Source organism: Corvus cornix, chromosome 5, assembly GCF_000738735.6.
Source record: "Corvus cornix cornix isolate S_Up_H32 chromosome 5, ASM73873v5, whole genome shotgun sequence".
Lineage (NCBI taxonomy): Eukaryota > Metazoa > Chordata > Aves > Passeriformes > Corvidae > Corvus > Corvus cornix.
Genome location: NC_046335.1, coordinates 47,679,635 through 47,704,717, shown reverse-complemented (window position 1 = coordinate 47,704,717; position 25,083 = coordinate 47,679,635). Strand labels below are relative to the sequence as shown.

General features: G+C 45.2%; 1 long non-coding RNA gene across 2 annotated transcripts in view; it reads right to left on the bottom strand.

The window, feature by feature from the left end:
* The window catches only part of LOC120410129, a 121,817-nt gene that overhangs the window by 28,084 nt on the left and 68,650 nt on the right, over window positions 1–25,083 (bottom strand). For both annotated transcript variants that reach the window (XR_005602092.1, XR_005602093.1), the window contains exon 3: window positions 23,410–23,582. This is a non-coding gene — a long non-coding RNA (uncharacterized LOC120410129). The remainder of the gene's footprint in view (window positions 1–23,409; window positions 23,583–25,083) is intronic.

The following is a 25,083-nucleotide window of genomic DNA, read 5'->3' as shown; positions in this document are numbered from 1 at the left end:
ATCCTGGTGGGTCCCTTCCAATTCAGAATGTTCTGTAATTCTGAAAGATGAGATGAAGGTTGTTTAGCATGCAAAGGATTTGCTCCAAAGCCCACTGAAGCTGCTGGAAGGACTTAGGTTGATTCCAATGGTCTTTGGATCAGAACCAAGGGGGGAAGAATTGGCACCAGGCATAGAGGGTAACATAAAAGAAGGCACAGAAAATAAAATTCAAATTTATATACAGCAGGAGAAGTCCTAGCCATACTGCAAATTGTTAAATGATACTGTTGTGGATCTGTTGCTTAAATGGCCTACAGTGGTGAAATGTCCCAGATCCAAACCTTGTCCACCACACCATGACTCATACAGTGATACTACGAGTCATAGCACATGTTCCTCAACCAGGAGATAAGAAACTATGCTTCATAAGAAGGAAAATCATCTCCTATGTCTATGAGATGGTGTCTCTGCTGAGATGGCCAGTGTGCACCAGCTGCTATGTTTTTCATCTGTTCTACTACACTGACATATTTTTTATTACATACCACTGCCATCAGATGCCAACAGCTGCAGCTCATCAGCCTACGGTCGTTTTTGATGAAGTGCTTTTCAGATCAGAATATGCCAATCCGTCAAACCCAAGACTTCTGATGGGGCGAGAGAGTTCAACCAACTCCCTCCAGTTTTAAATTCCACTTTTGTTTTTAAAATTAAACCACTGGTAATAAAAGAATAAAACACAAAGAAGAAGTCAATATTGAAATCAAATGTTTTAGCTGATGTTAAAGGAAAAGGATTCGGAACTTGGGTTTTCATTTTGCAAAAATTTTTAAAATTCTGGCTGTTGGCCCAAGTTTTAAACCCAGGTTTGGTTAAAAAAAATCCTGAAAATGTTCACAGGATAGGAAAGCCATTTCCTGCCAACTCTATATTGGCTTACAGTTCTGACGCATGCAAGCTGGATTTGAATTAGCAGATTAGGCCCAGATCCAAAAAGGGACCTAGGTACTTAAAGTGGGACTGAGGTATGCGAGGCCCAGACAAAGGTCCTCCTCAGTCCCTAGAAACCAGTGAGTTTTCAGAATCAGTAATTCTTCTTTGGAGAATGCCCAAAAGCACCTCAGCTTCAACACGCAGTTCCATGCCCACCACCCCTCTTCACCTTCAGCCATTCCTCCCCAGGATCTCCTGGGGCATGGCCACCAATGCCAGGGCCCTTCAAACATGCAACAGCAACTCTGCTTTCTTCCAAAACACAAACAGAGGAAGAGGTGGTACCGCCTTATCATACAATAGCTCAGCGCTTGGAGCACACACCCAAGGCAGAGCTGGTTTCCCTCAGCCCATGAGGACTCAGCCCTGCACTGCAGAGGGTGCCCTGGCCAGAGCCCTCCCTCTTCTTCCCCCTGCGCTTCAGTTGCATGCAAAAAAAAGATCTTCGCCCTGGTTTCCTCTGTCAAGTTTTGTATGAATACCTGATCTTGCTATTTCCAATGTGTGAATATATAAAGTGCTGTCTGAGGAAAATATGCCTAAAAGCCGTATGCTTTCTCTTCAAGAGAGTCTTTTGAGTTTAAGACATCCTCTTGCCCTCAGCATTGCCTTTGCCTATCTTGGGCATCTCCACAATCAGCATTGGCCTGTTTCCTCTTTCCCCACATTTTGTGGGTCAGGATGAGGCTTTGTGGGTCTCACCCCTTGCACCCTATGGCACACACACAGGGTCAGTTCAGCTCTCTATCACTTGGTAGGAGGACACAGCCTGCTCTCAGGCCTCAGAGGCATGCAGCCCCACTGTGCTGTTATTCCTGCCTGTGCATATACAGAGAGGGGAATTAGGCTTTCTTGTTTACATCTTCTCTTTTCTCTTTCACCCCCTCCTTTTTTCCCCCCTTCTTAATAAAGAATGTTTTTAAAAACAAGTGCCTGCTTTTGAGCTCCTGTGAACTCTAGTTTCCGTGGAGAAATGTTTGTACTCTTTAACTTAAAGAATTTCTGAAACATATAGGAAAGGAATTTCATAAACTGCTCATTGAAAAACATTCCATACATTCCCCTCTCATCCAGAGACACCCGTGTGTGGTCTCCGACAAGGTCAGGTTTGGGGCTACGTAACGGGGACAAAGATTCCAGCGCTCAGAAAACAACAGATACCACAGACCATGGGATGGGGGGGAAAGGACCTCGTGACTCCCATTGCTGGAGGCCGGGAGACCACCGGAAAGGCAACAGACAGTAAACACTGTGCGTTATCCCAGGGAGGAAAATCCCAGCGCGAACCTCCCACATATCTGTTGAGAGAGTGACATCAGGCTCTGCAGTGCTAAGGAATGGAGATGGGAGAGGGGCAAAAAAAAAAGAAAAGAAGACAAAAAGGGAAAAGCAGTGTTCCCCACTTATCATTTAATCTAAGAAAGGTAAAGGCAGTGAAGGAGGTCCTTGAGAGGCAGACTGGATGGCTATTGCAAATGGTGGGCAGTCAGATTGGGAGATGATTTCAGATGGATAGTGTGGTGAGAAGAGCACCCTGGGTTTAGATTGCCTCCTCTCTGTTTTGAAATCAGGGAGGCATGTTTGCCAGTCCTGCCATCCCTTGGGGCGCTCTGAAGCTCTAGGAATGAGCGCTCTGCACATCTTCAGTTTACACTGTTTGCAGAAACCATAACGTTATTTCCAAACCAAGTACTCTGAAACATGCCAAAGGCACCATTCCCAATCCACTACGATGGACATGACTCACAGCAGGTTTTAAAAAAAAAAATTACCCAAAGTGAGGAAAAAGAACCGTCAGGGAAATAGTCTCTTGGAGAAAGTTCTTCTCTAGTACCTGATGAAATGTCACAAGATGTGTTTTATTACAAAATTTTCCACTGAAGTCTACATGCTAGAATTGATTTCTGAGTTTAGATCAACTGGAAACATGTCAATTCACAGGAGATCTTTTGAGAAAGTCCCCTACATAAGTAAGTCTGAAGTGGAAACCTTATTTTTTGCAGAAATTGGAAAGCAAGAACACACCTGGACCATCATTCATGTTGCCCTGCTTATCTTGCATCACCATTCACATTAGCATGGATTATGCACCACCACTGGCGCTGCGAAGTGCAACTGTTCCAATTTCGTGAGGTATTGCTGGTTTTTTAGAGCTCACTAGTGATGATGTCCACTCAATGCAATCAGGACCCAAAGCTTTTCATCTGCTCGTCATGTCACTCTTGCAATTAAGCAAATCCTTCTTCCTCAGCAGTCACCAGTACATTAGAAAGACTTGAACCTAGGCTGTTCTTGCTTGGACTTGTCTCCATTCGTGAGCAGGGGAAGAAAAATAAGCTTCAACTGGAGATGTCAGACCTTTAGTCACCTTTACAAAAGTTTCACATTGCATTAAGCTGACCACAAACAACAGCCTGTCTAGATTTCTGTAGCAAACCACAAGGAATGAAAAATGGCCAACAACAAATATGCACTCTTAACATTACAGTTGCTTAACTCCTTAAATCTGGGATCCTGAGTCAGGAAAAAAAAGAAGTGCAAGGCATAATTACAAATACCTGACTTCATCTTGTGCATCATTCCTGAATGGATGAAACAGCTGGCACAAGTAAAGCTCTGCTAGCAAAGCACAACAGATTGTCTTCATTCCTGCTGCTGCTGCTGAAGGTTGTCTCTGCTCTCCTGTTTGTTCTCTCCTAGCTCTTTATAAATTCGATCCAGATATTAACAATATCCATTAGCTTCTCCAGAAGATTATCTCAGCTTTAGTGACTGGAATGCAGGGATTAGAAAAAAAAAAACCATTCGGTTTTGTTTTTAATAAAAGTATATGTTGATTTAAACTGATGGCTTTTAACATCTGTTGTGCAAGGCTTTGTGGTAATAACCCTCAGAGATTGTTGGAGAGAGAGATCATTTAGTAGGTAATAAACATCAGTGATTTCATTAATGAAATATTCTAGCATAGACATTACAAATGGGAAGAAGCAAGGCTTCCACCTGCTTAATGATTTCATTGCTGAGGCTAAAACTGCCTGCTCCTGGCAGAGCAGGAGATGCCCTGGTACCTCTTTCCCCAGCTGTGGGCACAGCTATGTCAAGGCACGTGCAGTGGAAGAAGAATTGCCTCAGGGGCCTATCAGGAAGCTGCTGACTACCAACATATGAGGCACAGATTTTGAAATGCCTTACCAATAAGGGGTTGCCCTTAGTTCCTGACATTGCTGTAACCCAGCTGACAACTCTTTCTTGGAGCACTGGATGCCTGTTAGCTGGGAAACAGTGACACAAATTGAACAGGGAGTACGGGAAGTTGATGGATCACTTAAGGGAATCCAAAGAACTACAGTTCCTGGCAGAAGGGGTGAAAACCTTCAGTAGGAATCTTTTCATCTTCCTCCACAGGGAGAGGTTTTGAATGCAATTTCCAGCCAAACCCAAATTTCTTCTTTATTGATCATGTGTGTAAATGTGGAGGGGACGTCCTTCAGAGACCACTTTTACAAACAACAACAACAACAAAGCTGAAAGCTTCAAAGACAAAAAGATCGTGGGGTGGAAGAGAGAAGTTCTTTCCTATCTTGCAGACTCCAGAGAGCCAGAAATAAATTGAATGATGGGGAAATGCCCCTGCTCACATGAGAGTCTAGGGCCCCCACCCACCCAGAACATATTCTGGTGCCTCTTCACAGCAGTTATCCTTTCCCTGCACTGCAAAGACCAGGGCACGAGCGAGAAAAGTGTGCCTTTGGATATTAGCTCCTCACGGGGCCCTAGGCACAAAGAGTAGCAGTAAGTTTTCTCTCTCCTCTCCCCTTTATCAGCTCCTGTCCTACCTGAGATACTCACCATATCACAAGCCATCCAAGGGAGTGTTCAATCCCATTTCTGAACCCTGCTCCCTCCTCAGTGAGGAGAAAGGCACCCCAAAGCCCCCTTCCTCCAGCCTTGACGCTGCCACAGATGCCAGTCCTGGCAGGGGAGGGCCCTACACACTGTGGAGCTCAGCGCTCCTTTGGAAAAAGCACATGTAGGGAGTGGGATTTGGACCACAGTGTGCTGAATCAAAAGCATCTGAATGGTTGTCCTCCCCTGTGGCTTTGCGGTGAGCTTAGGAAATCCCTGTTGAGCTGTGCTGAGGGATCCCTTTGAGGCTTCCTGGCTTCCTGCAGCCTTTTCCTCCCTTGTCAGCCAGCTAACAGGAAACTGCTGATGCTGGCTTCCCCAAAGATATCAACTGCTTTCTATTATTTGGGAGCACAGGTCTCCCCACTTCTTAGGCACCAGAGCCTAACCCCAGGTTCTCTACAAACCTCCTGTGGTGCAGAGGAAAGAGCTGCTTGAGGCTGCAGGGAGAAGGATTACCTGCATGCCTGCTGGCATCTGTGGTGCCTCTGTCTGTGGTCTCCAGCCAGAAGCACAAAAGACACTGATCTTTACTGGGAATAAAGAGCATCAGCTAAGATAAATGAAGACAAAATAGTGTGGCTGACACCAAGTAAATGCCTTGGAAAGACAGGATGGCTTACACATTTTCAGATGAGCTAACAGGCCAGCCCAAAGACAGCATTTTCTTGACCTGAAAAATGAGGCAAAAAATACAAGTCCTGTAACTTCTCTGGAATTACAGCTTCAGTTTGGTTTTACCTGTTACTCAGAACAAGTTTAGCATGCACCACCCCATTTTCTCCTAGTGAAGACAAAGCCAGCTCTTGTCATCGAGGCTACAGTAAAGGAAGGGATGAGAAAGAAAAAGAGAGAAGGATCGTTCATTTCCTTTGTTTAATAAGATCTGACAAACTGACAGTTGTCCCAGCCATTAAGCAAACTGTTTCCCAACATGTTTCATGCACTGGATCTTTTTGATGCACTGACCCTTTTGTCACAGAGTGTTCAGAAACTACAGAATGTCCCTTGACTCAGACATGAGTGTTTTGAGGCTGTATCTGAACTGCATGGCAGACACATCCCATGGCGTTGCCTGAGGTCATTGCCACCAGAGACATCCAGGAGAGAGGACATGACTGAAGACTAGCCCATGTGCACAGGTTTCCTTCCCATGACTACCTGGACATGCACAGGAGAAGATGGTTTGTGCCCTGACAAAAAGTCAGGCAGCTGAGGCACAGTCACACACCCTCTAGTCAAGAGAGACTTATCTGGATGCATCATTTACATGCAGGACTTTCTTGAGGACCACTGATGACCTTACCTCCCTGTCCTAGTCAAGTTCTGGGCATCCCAGATGGTCCCACAGAGAGACCATGGCCCTACTGTGATGTTTTCCATTCTTTATGAAAAGGCAGTTTTAGCACACATTAACAAGCAGAAATATTCTTTACCCCTCAAAGACAGATCCATTTGAGGATAGACTTGGTGTTATCCATAAAGCTGTCAAGAAATTTTCACAGGTTTTATCAGGTTTTCTGAACTGGACGAATCACTCGTGAGTGTTTTTGGAAATCCTCATTTTTCTGCCTGACTATAGGGAGTTTTCACATTTCAAGGTGTGGAGAAAAACTGCCACTAGTTTCGACAGCAAAAATCAGTGTTCATTGAAAGATGCAATTTTGTTTGTTTGTAAAACTGTTTTTGAATCTCTCTAGTAGACTTTACCATTATTTCAGCATCTAGATCACAAATAAAATATTGGTAAATAGAAAAAAGATTACTTTATTTTCAACTAATTCTGCCAAGACCTAACTGCAAGGGCAGCCTTTGCCATGGGTGCTGTTGCCACTCAAGCCCTGGCTGCTCCTGTACTTGGTGGCATGGGAAGCAGTGACAAACAATTGAGAGAGATCTGCCAATTTAATAAGCCATTGAGAGGGGATACTGGAATGCAATATTTCATCACCCAAATCCCCAAGCTGCAACCAAGCTACTGATTTTCTTTCTTGATATCTATAGCTTAGTAACTGTTGCTTTGTTCCTGTTCTCAGAGGAATGACCCTGACCAAGGGACAGCTGTAGACACTCCATCCAAGCAAAGGATGCTGCAGAGACAGTGCCCAAAGTCTTGGCCTTCATGCTTTGCAGCAAGGAACCCACATCTATCACAAACTGCAGAGAGAAGAAGGGGACCAGGACAATGAGGTGGAATAGTGAAAAAGCTGTTAGTCCCAAAGGGAGGCACAAAAAGAGAAACCTTTCCCTCTTCCTCGGGGACTGTCTAAAGCACTTTGATCCAATCATGGCTTTAATGAGAAGGATGCCTCAGCTGTCCCTAAGCACACACCACCACTGGTGCTGCTGGACTAAGATGCCCAGGGACCCAGACCACAAAAGAGAGAAGTAACCTCAGAAAACAGAAATTGAGGAGGACACTCAGTTTTGCTGCTTCTTTTATCTCTTCTTAACAGCCTAATTGGAGTGTAATGAATTTAGGGTTGGTGCTCGCTGCCAGACTCACTTCTTTGATGTGTTTTTGGCCTCTGTGCTAGAAAAATGCAATGGGAACCAAAACCAAGATATTACACCTCCATAAAGTGTCTCTGGGTTTACCATGAGATTCCAATGCCTGTGCCAAGTGACCAAAGCCACTAACAGGCTGCTGCTCGCCAAGATGTTTGGGTAATGAATAAGAAGCAGAGAGAGATGCCACTGTGAATCAGAGAGAGGAATGCACGCTAATGGCACCAGAGGTGGATCCCGGGCTGTAATGTGGAACAGAAGAGTGCTGTGGTCATGCTTCTCTGTGGCAGGCGAGGAGGATTTTAGGAGGTAGGTAGAGTACCGCTGCACAGGGACACAATGACACAGCACCACAAGCTGCTCATACTGCCAACAACCAGGTCACTCTCAGGCCAAGGGTCTTTCCCCACCCCATTTTAACCATTCCTGCCTTAGCTCCTACAGACACATCTCTTTCCCACATGAACCTACCATGCTTTGCTTGGCTCTCAGCAGGGCATCCCCAGGGGTAAAGAGTAGCCACTACCAACATGTGACTGACCAACACAAAACCAGTGCATGCTCAAGAGGCCATCACCCCCCATTGCCCACCACACACCCTGCCAGGGTCACCATCCTGCCAGTGGGGACAGCAGAGTCAGCAGGCTGTGCATGCAAGCAGCAGACAAAGCTTGGGAAGGCCCCCTTGGGGGATATCCAACCCTGCAGAGAAGAGAGGGATCCCCACTGCCTCACTTAAATCCTCCAGGTGAATGGTAACCTGCCCTTGAGCACACACGAAAAGCCTGGTGATGCTTACCAGTTAAAATACCCAAGGGCCCCACATATAATTTCCTCTTAGAGACAAATAGATAAATTATGGGAGTTTGGTTCTGAAGAGGCTTCATTAAATACGGGTGTTTTCTGTTTCTATTCAAGCACCAACTAAGCAAGCCCATGTTAGATGAACCTATGCATCTATTTCAAAAATCATGGCCCAAAGGAACATCCAACTGCTTATCTGTTTCCCTGTCTGCAATGATCTTGCTCACGATAAAAAACGATGTGCCTCCTTGGAAAAATCGTGGCCAATGACAGTTCATGTACTTGCAGAATATTCAGGGCTAAATTCCCACCCTATTTAAATCAATACAACTACATCCATTTTAGGGAAGCTATCCCCAATTGACAGTTCCTGGGAACCTGGCCCTGAGTTTCTCTCTGACTCAAACAGCCTTCACCCTGTGACTGCATGTTTGAGACATAGGCTGCTGATAAGATACGCTTCTAGTCAAATGCAGCCCTCCTTCAGCGATGATTCACGTTCAAGAGCAGTTAACTGGTGCAGCTGTTCTGGACACAAGCCTTCCCTCTGCAGGAAAAGCACTTTCTGGAATAGGTGTATGCACACAGCTTTGCTGGTAAGCAGCTTATGTACCCGAATACCAGAACTGTGCTCCAAAGCCTGACACTAGAGACAGGGACAAACCCTCTTCCTGCCTTGCAGTGGCCACTGTCACCTTAGCTCCATCAGATGTGAGTGGAGAGCTACTTGATACCTTGCTCATTACTCAGGGGAGAAATCAGGGAGTCTATAACTGAGTCTCTTTGTGTTCTGGAAGACTTAGGCATCCACACCAGCTGCACATGGGTAGCATTTAATGGGCCAGTAGTAAATTAGTGTCCCCTGGGACCAGCAAGGCAGCCCCTGAGACCAAGAGGCATGCAGCTTCTGCGATCAGAAAGCATCCTCCTCTTCTCATCAGTGGAAAACTTCTGTCAAAGCAAAATGGAAATGGGACACTACCTGAGCATTAACCCTGTGGTTTCCACAGGGAACTCAGTGCTCCATTTGCTGCTCCTGGGGACCACATTGCTTGGCCAGTGCCATGAGAACATCAGACCATACACGTGCAAGCAGACATTCTCAGCTGAAGGGTTGGAACAGCTCTTTCTACTGAACATCAGGACTTACACATATGAACTACTCAACACTCTCTTCCAGAATTACTGAGTCTTTCATATCTTATCTCTCAAAAACCACTTATCAGCCCACGGCTTTCAGACTGCAGTCTCTCCCGTCTGCCAAAGTGGAACCCAGCCATGTAAAAACATGAATAACAGCAGACCCTCTCTCCTCTCCCACGCTGATGGCTGCAGCTCCTCTGATGGGGGCTTGAACTTTGGGAGCAGCAGGGATAGCTCCATCTACCCTGCTGCTGTGGACTGGCAGAGGAAGTTTAGCAGAGTTTAACCATGGGGCAAGAGATCACTGGAGCATGAATGCCTCCTCCCATCCCAAGATGAGGAAGGTGACAAGCTAAATGTACATATTTATTCTCTTAATTATGATGACAGACAATAAGGAAATATTTGTAAGCTCACATTGCTGCTGCACGGGCTTTGGGCATGCTCTAGACCCTCTACAACAAACGTGCACAGAAAAAGACAGGTTTGTGCTCATAAATGAATATTAATAATGGGAAATAGTCCGGACTTCCTGTCAAATAAAGACTTCTTTCTAACTAAATATCTCTTTTGTTTTTAACACTAACAAAATGCTCAGAGAAAGTTTCATTTATGATATCTTGAAAGCCCTGTTCAGGAGGGGGGAGAGACTCTTTTATTGTCTTCTTCTGTTTTTCCTCTCTCTTCTTTTAAAGAAAAGAAAGGTGCAGAGGAGGAAGTGCAGGAAGAGCTTTTAAGCTTGTGAGCCATGAAAACACTTCAAGTTTCAGATTCATTGGGCATCAAAATTTCCACACACCCCCCTTCCAATCTTTTCAAATCTTTCCATAAAAAATCTGAAATGAAATGGAAATTTCTTCCTCTGAGCCATAAGAGATGACATCATTAGACTTCAGCATGGTGCTAAAAACATGTGTGTGTACTGCAGCACCAGATTCCAGTCTAGACATCACAGCAACCAGAACCAAAGCAGACCAAGGGGGCTCTCAGCAAGCTGCTGGGGCTGGTGCTGCATCATGCAGGAAGACGACAGAGATGGGGCTGGGAGGAGGAAGGCAGTGATGTTACAGCAGGGGAAAGCTTAACATAAAACAGGATCATCACTAGCTCTGGACTAGCTTAGCTAACGTTTTTATCGGTTGTATGGACTGCACATGGGTCGTACATGTTTTTGTTCAGTCCAAGAGGGGTCTGTCGCAAGAACAACTGTCTCTGCTTTTGTTATGAAACTGAAGTTCAGGCACAAATCTCGCCTGATGGGTCTCATTCCAGCAGCCAATGATACAATCCAGAGAAAAAACATGATCATCAGGTACCAACTGGGAAATGGTGGGAATAAGATCTGTAATAGCAGTGGCAGGAAGAGAGGGTACAGGTGCCTTCCCTTCTCTTCCCTAAGTGTCCCCCCAACCCACATGCACTTTGGCCCCCATCAGCCAGTCCTCTCTGGCAAAAAAACATGCTTTCAGATGCTGCTGCCAAACCTCAGAAATGTATATTGCTGTTCTGGCTATGTTCAGGAGGAAGGGGAAAGGAAAGCAGTGTGCAATTTTCAACAGTTTCTCCTTGGAGAGGGGCCCCCTAATTTTCTGAAAGGGGCCATCGAGGAGGGGGGAGAAAAAGCAAGAGGCTCTGTCCCATTTTAATCCGTTTTCCCAAATTAGTTATACATGGGGAATTCATGATGGAGTTCCCTCTTTGGGCTCTGAGCCTCAAAACATTTCATAACATGTAGAGCCCTTCTGAAGCCTTTTGATCACATCCCTTCTGAGACTGCTGTGTTTATGTGCAGAGCTGTGCACATGGGCAGACGCTGAAGAGAAATATGGGGAGCAGAAGCACCCTGCACTCGTGGCACTGCAAGTAGGGTTTGCAGGACAACACTGGCAAGGGAGAAAACCCAACAAGGAACCACAACACAGAGAACAAAACAACTGTGGGACAAAGATCACTGGTGCTGCTGTGAGAGCTCAGCAACATCAGCCACAAATCTCTTCCATGCCGCTGTCAGGACAACCTACCTGGAAACTTGAAGCTGGCTCTTTGCCGTGTTGAAACCTAGTACAGGGACTGCTGAGTGCTCTTTATTCGATGGGAAATTACCCAGTCTGCACAGAAACAATCCAAAATAAAGATATTCACTCAACCTGATGGTCTGCATTGACCAAACGGGTTTAACATCAAGCAAGGACCACTAAGTGCCAAGCCTGGAGATGATTTCCACAAGCCCATGAGAGGCTGGAGATCTTGGGATTACAGAGCATCTCCCTGCCCTATGTGTTTTGATTACAATCCTTCACAGCCTCAAAACCTTAAAGATAGAATAAATTGCTACCAGACTTAAGTCATTTAGGATCCTGCAGTCCAGTCACAGTTTTTCAGCTGACCAAGAAGGGCAGAAACCTTTCCTCAGATTAACCAGCATGACGTCGGCGAGCCAAGATCCTCAAAGGCATAAGATCCTCTTAGAAATCAGTGGTGCCTAGACATTTTAGTAAATATGTTCAAGGACCTGTACTGAAATACCAATGCCCACTCCCCCCAAAAAATTACATAAAGTGTCTGGAAAAGTTTACAAAGGTGACTGGGAGACTGACGCATTTCTGGAAGTCTAAGCAGGGGTATCAGTGTTTTGCTAAATTTTACTCAATACTGCTTATTAAACAAGAGCTCAACTGGTTTAATTAAAATTCATGGTAAATAGATTTACTTTCTCCAGTGCCAGTGCTTTGTATGGACACATTCAAAGGCATTTACTTCCATTTGGTTAAACTTCATAACTGACTCTTCTAAATGTTTCCACATGGTGGCTCGAATTTTTTTTTTCCTTTTTCTTTTTTTTTTAACTAAATCAATTTTAAACCAATTTTCATTACATTGGTGGTTTTGCATGTCCACAAGACCTGTGGGCCTCTTGGATTTTAAAACTTGGCGTGAAATTCAGCCCAAAATGCCAAGTGCTGAAACCCAGTGAAAATGAAACCATTACAATCTATAGGGGAAGCTGCCTGCCACTCAGCCCTGCCCACGCTGCTGGCTGGACTGAGACCACCTTCCCTGGGGGACCAGTCCTACACCAAACTGCGTGCTAGGAATGGCTGAAACTCGTCTCTGGACACTGCCACTGCTCCATCTCAAGCAGGTTTGGGATTTGGCAGCAGTGAGCTCAAATCCTGGCTGGTGGAAATCGCTTGAAGCACAGCCTGTGAGAAGATCAAAATCCTGATCAGGAGCCTCTTTAAAACTGTGGCTTCAAAGCTGACTGGAAACCTGGCCCTGGGCTGCCCTGCAATTCAGCTTGGGTTTGCAAACTTGGCTGGTGTTAGGTTTATTGCACCTAGTTTGGGGCTTTATTGTGAACATTTTGTGTAGATTCAGCTCTTGAAATTAAAAAGGCTCTGTTGTTCAGAGCCTGGACCAGTGTTCCTAACATCCGTAAACTCCACACCCATCTATTTATCTTCATGCAAAAGTAACAGAGGGTCTGAGGCTTTATTTTCAAGGTAGAGGTCGTTGTTGTGTATTATCAAGTGATGGATGGATGGATGGATGGATGGATGGATGGATGGATGGGATGAGGACTACTTACTGCTGCACAATGGAGGGCTTTGACTTTTTAAATCGGTGAGGAGCCAGGTTTGTTATGGTCCTGTTTTCTACCACTGAGTCTAGTAAGCAAACCAAAAAGCAAAAAGCTGTCTTGTAGAAGTACCCAGCAACTGGGATGCTTCAAAGCAGAGACAGCAGCTTTAGAAGAAACACCAGCAGAGGTGAAGATTTTCTGCCTCCCAGAAGGTTTGGAGCAGTGAAGAAAACCAATAATACTGCTGGTTTCCAACACTGCTGCTTTTAATACCTCTAGAAGTAGAAAATAATGGGTTTATTTACTGTTCAACTCCTTTCCCTGCACAAAAACCCTCAAAAATGGTGACCATTCAAAGCAGGGCAAAGACGGCTCTTGGCAAAGGTTCAGCATGGCTCTTATTACTGAGGGGAATGTGGTCATGTTGCTAAGATAGTGGCCTAGGAGTCAGGCCACTCTTCTTGGCTATCCCACCACCCCACCGTGTAACCTTGGAAAGTCACGTTTCCCCTCCATGGTTCCACATTCCTTGCCATCCTGCGCCTCTTGGCTATTTAGGCTGCCAGCTTTATGGTCCAAGTCTGTCTCCTACTGTTCTAGCTACCACCATAATTATGAGAATTTGATACATGCTGCATTCCAGCACCCCTTCCCACAGAGCTTCGTTAGACACCATGCCAGATTCTACCATCCCTTCCTGGGACATACATGCACCGTGAAGCACAATCTGCCCCCATCACCCACCAGAAGCACCCCAACATCCAGCCTCAAAGGGACTACTACCCAGGGAGGCACTGTTAAGCAGTGACAATGCAAAGGTGTGTTCTTGAAGCATAAGAAATATCAGGGTTTTGCCCCGAGGTGCACCTCTGCCCCAGCATGCATTTGTCATGACTGCTTGAGTAAGATGAGGGTTTATCCCTGACCTCAGAGGGCTGTCGAGCTTTCTGGCAATCCCCTGACTTTGTAGCCTGACATGCACGCACCATTTTGCAAGCAGTACTGCACTGCATGCAGTCACAGGGTCCTTTATGACCAGTGTAGCCCAAAGCATCAAGAGAATGTCTGCGTGTGACACTAGCACCTCATTTTTTTTTTTTTTTCAGGGGCTAAACCTCTGCTGTGCCAGAGGCAGGACTCTTACAAACAGAGTATGTGACATTTTTCCTCCCTGTTTTGCTCTAAGAATCCTTAACTCCAGGAGCCACTGCACCACTAAGAGCACAGGTCTTGCTTCTGCTCCAAAATCTTGTTAGAGGCTGTTCCTCAAATTCCTTCAGGCAGCAGCATCCTCAGTAGCTGTTAACTTATCTCTGGGCAAGGCCTCCCATGCTGGGCACTGGGCATGCACACACATGGAAGGACAGCATGAAGACTTCTCAGCCTCAACAGTGAAATGACTCAAAGGGGAGGAGAGAACCCTGAAGAGAACTGGTAAAGGTGGGATTAAAACTCAGAGAGCATCAGGTAGCTGCCCTGCACACTGGGGCACGTGGTGCCTTCACTCCTTGCATGGCCCTTCCAGGCACGTACACGTACACATATGTGTGTGTTATACATATATATGTGTATGTTATACATATATATATGTGTAAAGGTGGATGTGGACACACCAGCTGCGTTGACAAAGCCTGAACATGCATACACATCCACATAACTGCTGCAAGTGGCACGCTGTTATTTGCCCCCTGCTACCTGTCAGGTAGCACAGCCCTCACGGAGCATCCCTCCTGACCTGACCCGGCAGGAACTGTGCCCCATTATTACTTTTCCAGGCTGAGCCAGCACAAGAAACTGGGATTTCCAAAGGTGCAGGCAGGACAGGCAGATGATTGCACTGAGATACTATCTCAGCTCCTTCTCAGAGCTTGGTGCTGGATGTTTTATCAACAAATAATGTGTCTTTACTACTGCCAGCCCTGCTGAACCCATGTAGCTGCAGACAAGCAAGCTGTGTTTGCTTCTCTTTCATTTGTCATCAACACAATGGCCAGCCAAGTTCTCATTCCAGCATCTTACTTGTTGGTAATAACAAAAACAGGCAAAAAAAGAAAAGCTGATTTTTGGCTGGCTGTGGGCATGCAGAAGCATAGGTTTGGATAGGTAAAGTGAAAAAGCTTCAATATGAAAATCACTGGGGAAATAAAAACATTATCAAGCAAGAGTTTTAAACCAAAAAATAGGCTGATTCAGGTTTCCAGGTTCCAATACTTCTGCTCTCTGGGGTGGTGTTGTGTATTAATGCTTTCCCTTCACCAACACAGGGGTCTCTAGTTAGGTGACAACTGAACTTGGTCCGAAGGAGACCAAGAAACTTTCTGCAAGTGTTTCACTTCCCAAGGGCTGCACTCAGGGACCGTTCCAGGTCTGGATCACAGTCCCGCTGTTTAAAGGATGCAGAGCCCAGGGCAGGGAAAATGCAGGGGAGAACAGCGACAGACACCACTGAGGGAATATCTCTGGAGTATGTTAGTAGGTTGCTGAAAGGGAGGAACAGTTTTGAAACATGAGCACAGAGATAAAAATCTATTCCAAGGTGAAGGATGAGCTAAATATGTGAAAGGCCTTTCAGCACAATCTGGGCACATGGGGACCCATCTAAATAGTAAACAGCACATTTACTACTAATAGCCTCCTAATTTATTTATGGAGCCCCATCACACCGCAAATCTCTGTCATCTCCTTCACACACCAATCACCTGGCACCAGAGGAGGGTGCAGCAGCTCTGCTCTGCCCAGCCTTTGCTACCTGTTTTTGGAGATAAGCGCTAAATAACAGAGCCCTGCAACACATGATAAGGCCCACGCTTCAAGATGGTTGACTGAAAATACTCATTTTCCAACTTGGGGATGTTTCACAAGCTGTCTTAGTGCCTTGGAGCACCTCAGGCAGGGGAAGAAAAAGGAAATACAAGCACAGAAGCCAACACAATCAACCCTAGGGTTGGGGAATCCCTCCTCACACGTATACATGTGCATATGGATATATATCCACATTCGTCACTGCTATGGCAACTAAGACAACAAAGATATCCTTTTAAAGGCCCTGCAGTAAGGAGGAAAAATATTTTGCTATATATATCACTGCCTATTGACGTCACAAAATAACTTAAAATAAACTAACCTGTAAGTTTGGATCACGCTGGTCCTTTTTCCTCCTCTGTGGATATTGGAATAACGTTCGCGTCACAATGACCATCTGTTACCTTTCATGGAAAAAGTAACCAAAGAGAGCGGAGCTAGAAAGCTTTCTATCAAGCCCTCTCACACACCCTCACTGAAGCAACATAAAAAACCCCCTCTCCTAAACCCTATGGAGCACTGTACCCTGAGGGCCTCATTTAGTCCTTCCACAGGCAAAGCAATGCTGACATCAGAGGGAAATTGCCAATTTTGGTAATTAGTAAAAACTAAGAACCTGAGGTAAGCTGCAATAATTCATTCAGCTGAGCATCTAAAGAGTTCACTGGGAAGAAAGCAAGCTGGCAGAAGTGAGTTTGGGCTGAGCTGTAAAAATAAAACATTCCATTTGAAAGTGATTTTAGGAAGTTTGTTTCCACGGCCAAGATCTTGTAGATCAGGGCATCCTACCTCTTGGGCACAAGTCTGTAGCACCACAGCACAGTGGGACTGACATGACTTGTGCTCTTTCCACTAATGCTACCAGTGAAATTATTTTACTGACAGCACTAAGTTGCTGCTATACATCCAGTTAAATACATATAAATAGATTTATGAGGCAGAGAGGAAGGTAGGGAATTTAGGACCTTAGCTTGCACTAGGCTGTACCAATACAATGCTACTAAAGCCAAAGTCCAGCGTAATCAAGCACAAGCAACGCAGTGGGAAGTCCTGCAGGTGATGGTTCACACATGCAAGGCATGGGGGCATCTTTGGCATGGGACTGCTCTACAGCTCTTTGCTCAGTGCCCAGAATCAACAAATCTCCCATCCCCTGGCTAGCAGGAGGAGATGAGAAATACACCTCAGCTATGTTCCTATCCCAAATCATCTATTTTCCTCACCTCGGGAAGATTGCAGGGAACTCTCTCAAGTCCCTCTCGGCTCAATGTGTGTTTTAATCTGGCTTGAAGGAGGCTGGACTGCCTGCATGTCCCACCAGAGCCCCACAGAGTGGGCTGAGGTGTTCTCAGAACATGAGATACGCCATGATTCTCTCGAAAGCACCAGGGATATTTCAAAGCAACAGAATTTATTAGAGGTTTTTTTGAAGGCAGATCTCTCTTGCTCAGTATGGTGAGTTTGAACAGATATAGCAGATGCAATGAGTCACTGGAGCATTGTGGGTCGTTATATACTATTAAGTCATCTGCAAGCCCATGGTGAACCCATTTGCAATGTGCTATTACACAGCCACTTGATGTGTTGTGGATTTGGGTCTGTTGCTCTTCTCCTCAGGGTTTGTTTTTCTTCCTTTTTTTTTTTTTTTTGTAAGTCAAGCTACAAACTACAAATAACAAGAGCTAACACAATTCGAGCAGGTTTGAATCAGACTTATGAAGGAAAATCAGCAATCACATAGGTTAGATTAGAGATTAGAAATTTGCCTTCTCTCAAATTCTCCTGGGTCACCTGGTTTTCAAAGCTGCTGGAATTGCTGCAATTCTTACCCCTCCTACCCATCTGTCCCAAGTTTCCCTCTAAGCACAGGAAATCAGAGAGTTTGATTTACCCCTGGGCTGCAGAGGAGCACTGGCAGCCCACATCCAGCAACACAGTACTTCAGTATCCTCTGTGACTTAACTCCCAACTGGTGTGCATTAAGATACACATCTGACTTATCTCACATCTCCTGTTATCTCCCAAATTCATCTGCAGTCTCTTGTGCCATCAGCCACTTCAGCTCTCCCCTACAACAATTTCCTGAAGTAGTTTGCCTAGAGATTGGCTTCTGTGGCTCAGCCTGCAGGGCCTTCACCTTGTGGACTTGCATAAAAGGCATAATGGAAGAGCCCGTCCTTATTTTAAGTTCTTTATATTATCCAGTCTCCCTATATATTTTCTCTCATGGTAGAGGAAGACAGAGAGGCATCTTTCTGGAGATCTCCTCCCTACCTTTTCTCACCTGCCTATATGAATTCAGGAAGACAACATACTAATATTTCTACTGACTATAGTCTTCTTCAGCCCTGATCTGTGGAAGCTTTCAGAGAAACACCTCTCCCACAGTACCACCCCTCATCCTTTTGTCAGCAAAGACCTTTTTTTGCTTTCTTCCTCTACCCCATTCCTAACACCCTCCTTCATAGGAGATCATGCAGGCATCCAAAAACCTTGCTTAGTGCTTCTTCCACCTTTTATTAATGCCAGGTGCCGCCCCTTCCTACCACCCTAATCAGGTCCAGATGGGATGTGCCAGGTTCTCAAAGGGGCCCTGCGCCTCTCTTTTCAAAGAAGGATCTGCCCTTGCAAGGTCTGTTGCTATTTTTTGGAGGAGATGTAGCTGAGATAGGTTTATGGTCTAAAGACAATGAAAGTGCTAGGTGGTTGCTGAACACCGGAATAAGGAAAAAATAAAAAGCAATAGCTGGTGGCTGCACAAAGTAGTTGAATGTTTTACCAAGGCTGAAATACTAAAAATATGGGAAGTTTTTATAGTACTCCATGCTGTACCTAGAAAGCTATAGGATCACTGTGGGACGAGTCAGACTGGCAACCTTATGTCTGACATAAGTTATGTCTGACAGCTGCTAGTCCTGAGGTGCTTGGCAGGGAGAAACCGAGCTCTGATACCACAGGCTAGAAATCACAGGAATGCCTTTTTCTCTACCCACAAAGAAGAAACATATAAGCAATATGCTCTAAAGCAGAGATTGCATAAAAAAGGCTGGCCACAGAATGACTTCCAACTGATCTCAAGCTGAATATGGAAACAGGTTGCTTTGAAGATGTCTGTGAAAGACCCTGGTTAAAATCCCAATAGTGGCTAAAATCCAAGAGAAAGAGAAAGAGAGGGGATATGGGGAGGCCTAGATTGAACAGTCATTTGTCAAAAGAATTCAAGTAAAAAATAATGTGGAGCTCAAAGTCGGTATCCAGCAAAAAAAAAGGTACCCCTGGTGTGCATGGCACTCTGAAGAGCAGCTCCCTCACCCCACTGAGCTTCTCCTCAGCTGCAGCAGAGGAACCTTGACAGAGGAGGGAAGCACCAGGGGAAACAGGCAGGCTTGGGTGGGATGGTGATGAGAAGCCAACTCTGCATGCACATGGTTTGACACTCAATCTTGGGAAAACCCAGAATGGGTGGGTTTGTTGTCCTCTCCGGGTACACCTCCCCAGATCCACCCATTTTGGATTTTTACCCTCTTTGAGATGAACCTAGGCTTGGCTGTGGACATTTTTGAGGGCTAGCATGCTGTGGCTTTCTCAGTCCACCAGTGGTACTTCTTACCTTCTAATTCCCAACTTTACAGCAACTTTTCCTGCCTTGCTCTTCTAAAAGCAAATGCAGTTTATGCTACCTGAAGTTGGCAACACTATTTGCTTAGTCACCAGTGCCCAGACAACAAAGGGTCATGCTGGTTAAGGGTATTTCTTTGAAAGCTGTACACAGACTACATGCATGTGAAAGTACAAACTGGACAGGGGAAGGGAGTGTTTGCTGAAGGATCGAATGTTTGTCGTGCTCTTGATGAGAAAGTATTAAAGAAATTGAGGAAAACATTGAGACTTGTCTTTACTAGGCAAGAAATCCCTAAACAGAGGTGGGATGAGCCCTGAAGACAGCACAAACAGCACACTTAGAAAAGCTCCCCTTGCCTGAAAGCACAAAGGATGGGAACTGGATAGGTTCAGTCTGTGGAACCAAAGGGGTAAGAAGGACTAAATGGCTTCTCATAAAAGACAAAAAGATGGAGCCTTCTCTTTCTGCATGCTAAGGCATTAAATATGTTAGAGGACGATTATCCAGAAACCAGCTTATGCTGGTTCTTTTTTTATGCTGAATGTGTCAGCAAGGTCTTGGCAGACTGTGAGGAAAAAACAGAGTATCTATAAGATTTCAAGGTTGTCACAGATCAGTAACCTCAGCCGAGGTCTGTTATAGTCATTCAGCAATGACCCCATCTCTTCTTTCATCTTAGGATTCCACTAGTTTCATTCACTTGCTTGCTTTACTTCCCTTTTTTTTCTATTCATCCTGCAAAACAAAATACCACTGCCATGTTCCTTTGCTGGAGTTTCACCAAGACTGGACCGTCTTGGTGGAGCTTTGCCAGATATGTCACAAAGTCACACAATGCATTGCCATGGAGGAAATGTCATGTATATAAATATATAATTTCGTGGAGGAAATGTCAGGTCAGCTGAGGACCTGACATAAAGGTAAGTCACTTCAAGCAGGTTGGTTTAGAAGATAAGGGTAAAGCTCTGCAAAAGCGAGTCCTGCTGGGTGGGTATCACTCGAGTTGGCCAGATCCTCAGTGGATACAAATTGTCATAGATCCATGCAAATCATCTGGAAAATGATACCCTGGTTGGCAAGCTGCTAAGGTAACAAGTATACCCCAGGGCAGTGCCAACTAATGCTGGCTGTGGACCTGCCCATTAGCTGTACTGGTAGTATCAGCTTATGTGAACATATTTGTGGCTCTGGTAAACCTGGAAAATATGACATTTCCATGGGTTTGATGAGAAGTGAAACATTTGATGCTTTGGTCTCAAATTTTCTGCTGTCTTCCACAAGAAACAAAGGGCAAGGTTTTACAAATGGCCTTCTCCTTTTTCCCCCTTTTGAGGCAAATGTAGGAAAAAGTGTTATCTATGGAATTTCAGAACTTGTTCTTTAATGCAAATCACCAAAACCACCAGAAATAACATTCTCCTGGAAAATGTAAGATTTAACTTTGCCCTAAGCCAAAATTGCATACTGATTGCTGTTCATCATTCTGCTCCCCTCCTATGTACTCTATACATCTCCAAAATCTTACCACGGCAATCAAAGGTCAAGGAGTAGCTGGATGAAGCCACTGTTTCCAAAAGAGGTATTCCCCACATCTCTGTTCAGAAATGTCCTTCTCCAGAAGAGACTGGACAGCTGTTCTTTGTTGATATCCAGTCTCCCAGGACCTTCGGCAAACACATTCAGGAACCTGGTTACGGTCTAGGATAACATTTCCTTCCAGACTCGTCAGGATATGACAGGTTTTTTCCAAGTTACCAGTACAAGCACACAACCTGAAGTCCAAAGGACAACTCCACAGCCCTTGTGCTGTTTGTTGAGCCTGGAGCCCACCTTATCCTTCCAGCTGCAGGAGAACCCACCCAAGGATGATGCTCTACTACTGGAGCTGTGAACGCCTCTACAGATCCTGGGGAAATCCAGAATGTTATCAGCTGCTTCTCCTCATCCTGGCAGTAGGAAACTTCAAAAGATGAGTGTACATTATGGATTCCTCCACCAACTTCCACCAGCTGGGCTTCTTTTTGTCTCTCTCTCCTTCTTCAACATTTATAAAATGGGAGCAGGAATGTCTGCCTCCCTTACGAAGATCAGATTCATTAGGACTCTCTTTCCATGTCTTAGGTTTTACTCACCCCCCGTGAAAGGATTCCTACAGGTGTCACTATAGATAGAGCACGAAGAAAGGGCCACACACAGCTTTACAGGTGTGTCCTATAGAATCACTGTGTACCCTGGGGAGGTCTGGAAGTGGTCCTTGCTCCAAGCCTGGCTGCAATAAACTGTGTGGGTCTGCATGCTTTGCGTAGCGGGGCACCACAAAGGGCTCCAAGGTCCACCTTACTCAGGGCACATTATCTCAGCACAGCCCTGCCCCACTGCACCTCTGTCCCCTGAGCCCTAAAACTCTCACAGGGCACTAGAGAAATTCTGCATTACACTGGGCTCAGTTGTCCTCTCAGTGTTCAGCACCAGCTGAGGACAGATCTACGCTTCGCTTTGCTTTCCTTTTCCTGTGTTTATTCCTAAGCCAACCAAAATACTCTTTGTGCTGGAGAGCAAGTCACCTATGACAGGGGACCCTTATTTTTGAGCTAGGGGTGAAATGAAGACATGAGTCTGCCAGATCATCTGTGGAACATGCTGCTGGCAGATGGTATATAAACATTTGTTTTCGTATTACTCAAGAAGGGAAAACAGTTGGGAAAGCAAAAGTTTCTTCATTTTTTTTCAAAAATTTAATTTAATGAATGGAAAAAATCAACAAACTTCTGAAATTATTTTTGATAAACAGGATTTTGTCTTTAAAAAAAGAAAAAAAGAGGGACTTGGCAGGGTTGAAGTCTGCTATTTTTCATTAGGACAAGATGATGGTATGGCAGGAATGCAGGACAGAGGGGTGCAGATGTGTGAAAGCATTTAGGAAAAGGCACCCAGGGATTAGAGAAGTGCCTGTTCCCAAAATGGGTTGATCTGAGGTAAAGGAAACCTTTGGGATAGGAAGATAGTAAACCCCTCCCCGCCCCTTTTATAGTGGATATAAACAGTTTTACGGTATTTCCACCAAACAGAAGAAGGGAAAAAAAAAAAGATTTCTGCAACACACACATGTTCCCCATTAATTAGGACTGCTGTTAACAACACGTTGCGCCAGAGCTGCCAAGAACTGTCAGACGAAGGACAGGGAAGCCCACAGCGGAGGCTCTGCTGCCTCCCGGGGTCCACCCGCCCGGCCAGAACCCAGTCCCGGCTCCGCGCTGGGTCAGCCCCCTCCGCGGCAGGGAAGGGGTAGGGCAGGCAGCCGGGCTGGGGGCAAGGAGAAATGCCGAGCTGCACAGGCAGCCCATGTTAGAATTTGAATTCCTCCCCCCTTCCACTTCAGCTACAGACATTTTCCACAGAAATTCTGGCTATGTTCGCTTTTGGTTGAGACTTTGGGACTATTTTTGGCTTTTTTAAAACATGCTGATGGGAGGCGCCTTCTACTTTTATTCACATAAAGGATCCTTATTTTTATGTATTAAGGGACAGAGAAAGAGGAGGGGAGGCAGGGTGAGGGGAGAGCTGCTTTATGCTTTCGGCTATACAACAACAACACAAATCTACATGCAAGCTGCCTTTCCTCCTCAGCAGGCTCCAGACACGCTCTTTGCTGTAGCAGAGACCACCCCTAGCATCCCAGTTTTCTCAAGCCATCATTGGGACAGAGACCTGACCACCAGCTTTTAAGCATCTCTCACCTTCGCACCTCCTTGCAGGCACTTCAAGGGCTGGGAGCAGCTTTATCCTCCTCCTATCAGATCCTCTCTTCTCAGCTCCCTCCTGAACTACTCCCTTCCTTCAAGTTCCCTGAGTGCTGGTCTGGATTCACCACTGGATGTGACCGAGGTTGCACACTGGACTGACTCACATTAGCGTTAAAGCAGGGTCCTGAACTATCTTTTCCTCTTTGAACAAATGTAGGAAATAGTGTTGCAACAGTGCAGCAAAGCTCACTGCAGGAGCTTGAAGGAGAGGGAAATGATTGCATTTTAAAGTAAAAATTATTTCCCCACACTTGTATACTCACCATGTCCAAGCAGCCAGGCCATCAGCAGGCATCAAGATGTGTGTTCCAAGTGCCCAGTCCAGGATCCCTTGCGAGGACACGAAGGAGGAGAGACACCAGCTATCCACCAGCACGTCTCCTTGACTCCTTGGAGGTTGGTGATGATTTGCTTGTTTTGGATCTTCCTTTTTGTACTGTTTAGGAGTAGACAGGGATTAGCCTCTCCACCCTGTCCCACCTCAGTGAGTCATCCAAATGTACTCGCTGTCTTTAGGCTCTTGATCTGGGCATCCTGAGAAGTTGCACTAGATATGTTGAGCAGCTAATCGAGGAGGTTTTTGCAGCTCTTCTGCTGCTGTCTCCACACCAGACACCTGCTTCAGCCTCACTCAGAGCAAAGAGCACCTCAGCTACAGGTCTCCATAGCAGGAGCAGTCAGAAAGGGGAGAGCTGAAGACTGCTGTCTTTTCCAGTAGCTGCCTTGCAGATGCCCATGAGCTGGAGGCATTTCTATACAAACTCCAGACTGCTGGGATGCAGGACTCTTTGGCTGTGTACCTGTATCTCACAAATTGGGCCAAGCAAAACATCTGAAGCACAACACTTTTCTGTGGTAAAAATTTTGGGATACTGGGACACGTTGCTATTCTCATTCTTCCTTTCAAATCCCTAAAATGCTGCTGTTGGAACTTCAGCCCTGCAGTTTTGTGAGGCTTTATAGCTACAGTGATGCACATGGTCTTACGCCAAAAAAAATTAACTACATATACTCAACTACATATATGCAACATTGTCTCTACAAATGTCATGTGAGGAAATCCTCACAGCTGCTGTCCAAAGCACTGGTGATTTGTTTGTGAAAGAAAAGTCCTTTCAGACAGGCAAGAAAACACCCTGGTCCAGATTTTCAAGAGCAGGTAGTGGTTTGAGTGGGTTCCCTACTACACATACAAAGGACATTATGCTGGGTGCCTTTCTGCTAACAGCTTTCCTCCTAGGCATCTTGAACCAAGAGTGGAAAAGCCACCAGAACCACAAGGATTTCTGACCTACTAGAGCAGACTGGACATTTTTCTAGGGTGTAATTTAACAGGAACCATTTAGCAGTGGGACTAAAGAACTGCTGGATCTCAGTGCACTTTGGGAGAGCTCCTCGGATCACCTGTTCAGATGCATGAGAGATAAGGGGAATGTTCAGACCGAATTTCAAAGGGGCACCACAGTGCTGTTCTGTAGAACATATACTAAGGTTTTTGGATAAAATACTTCCATTAGGGATAGTGTACATTTTTGAAAAGATAAAGAATTTCTGTAGAAAGCTAACAATGTCTCTCTTGTATACAACTAATCTATTTACTTTTTTTTTTTTTTTTTTTTTTTAAGAAAAGAGCAACCTATGTGAAAACTTTCTAATATCTCTCCAAATACCCCTTCTAATGACATTTGAAAATCTAGTTTCCCCTTTGGAACACGTTGTAAGAATCAACAATAGTAATAGTTTGATGTCTGTCTTGTTTCAATCCAGCGGGGTGGGGGGGAGGGAGGTTTGGCAGAAAGTATTATTGTCATGTGGGAGTCTCAGAAATGAGTTGTCTCCTGGCTAATATTCTTCCACTGCAATGGTAAGTCAAATAGGCTAGTAGCCACGGCAACAGCACAGAATTCTTAACTATTGCTATGGTTATTTCACATCAC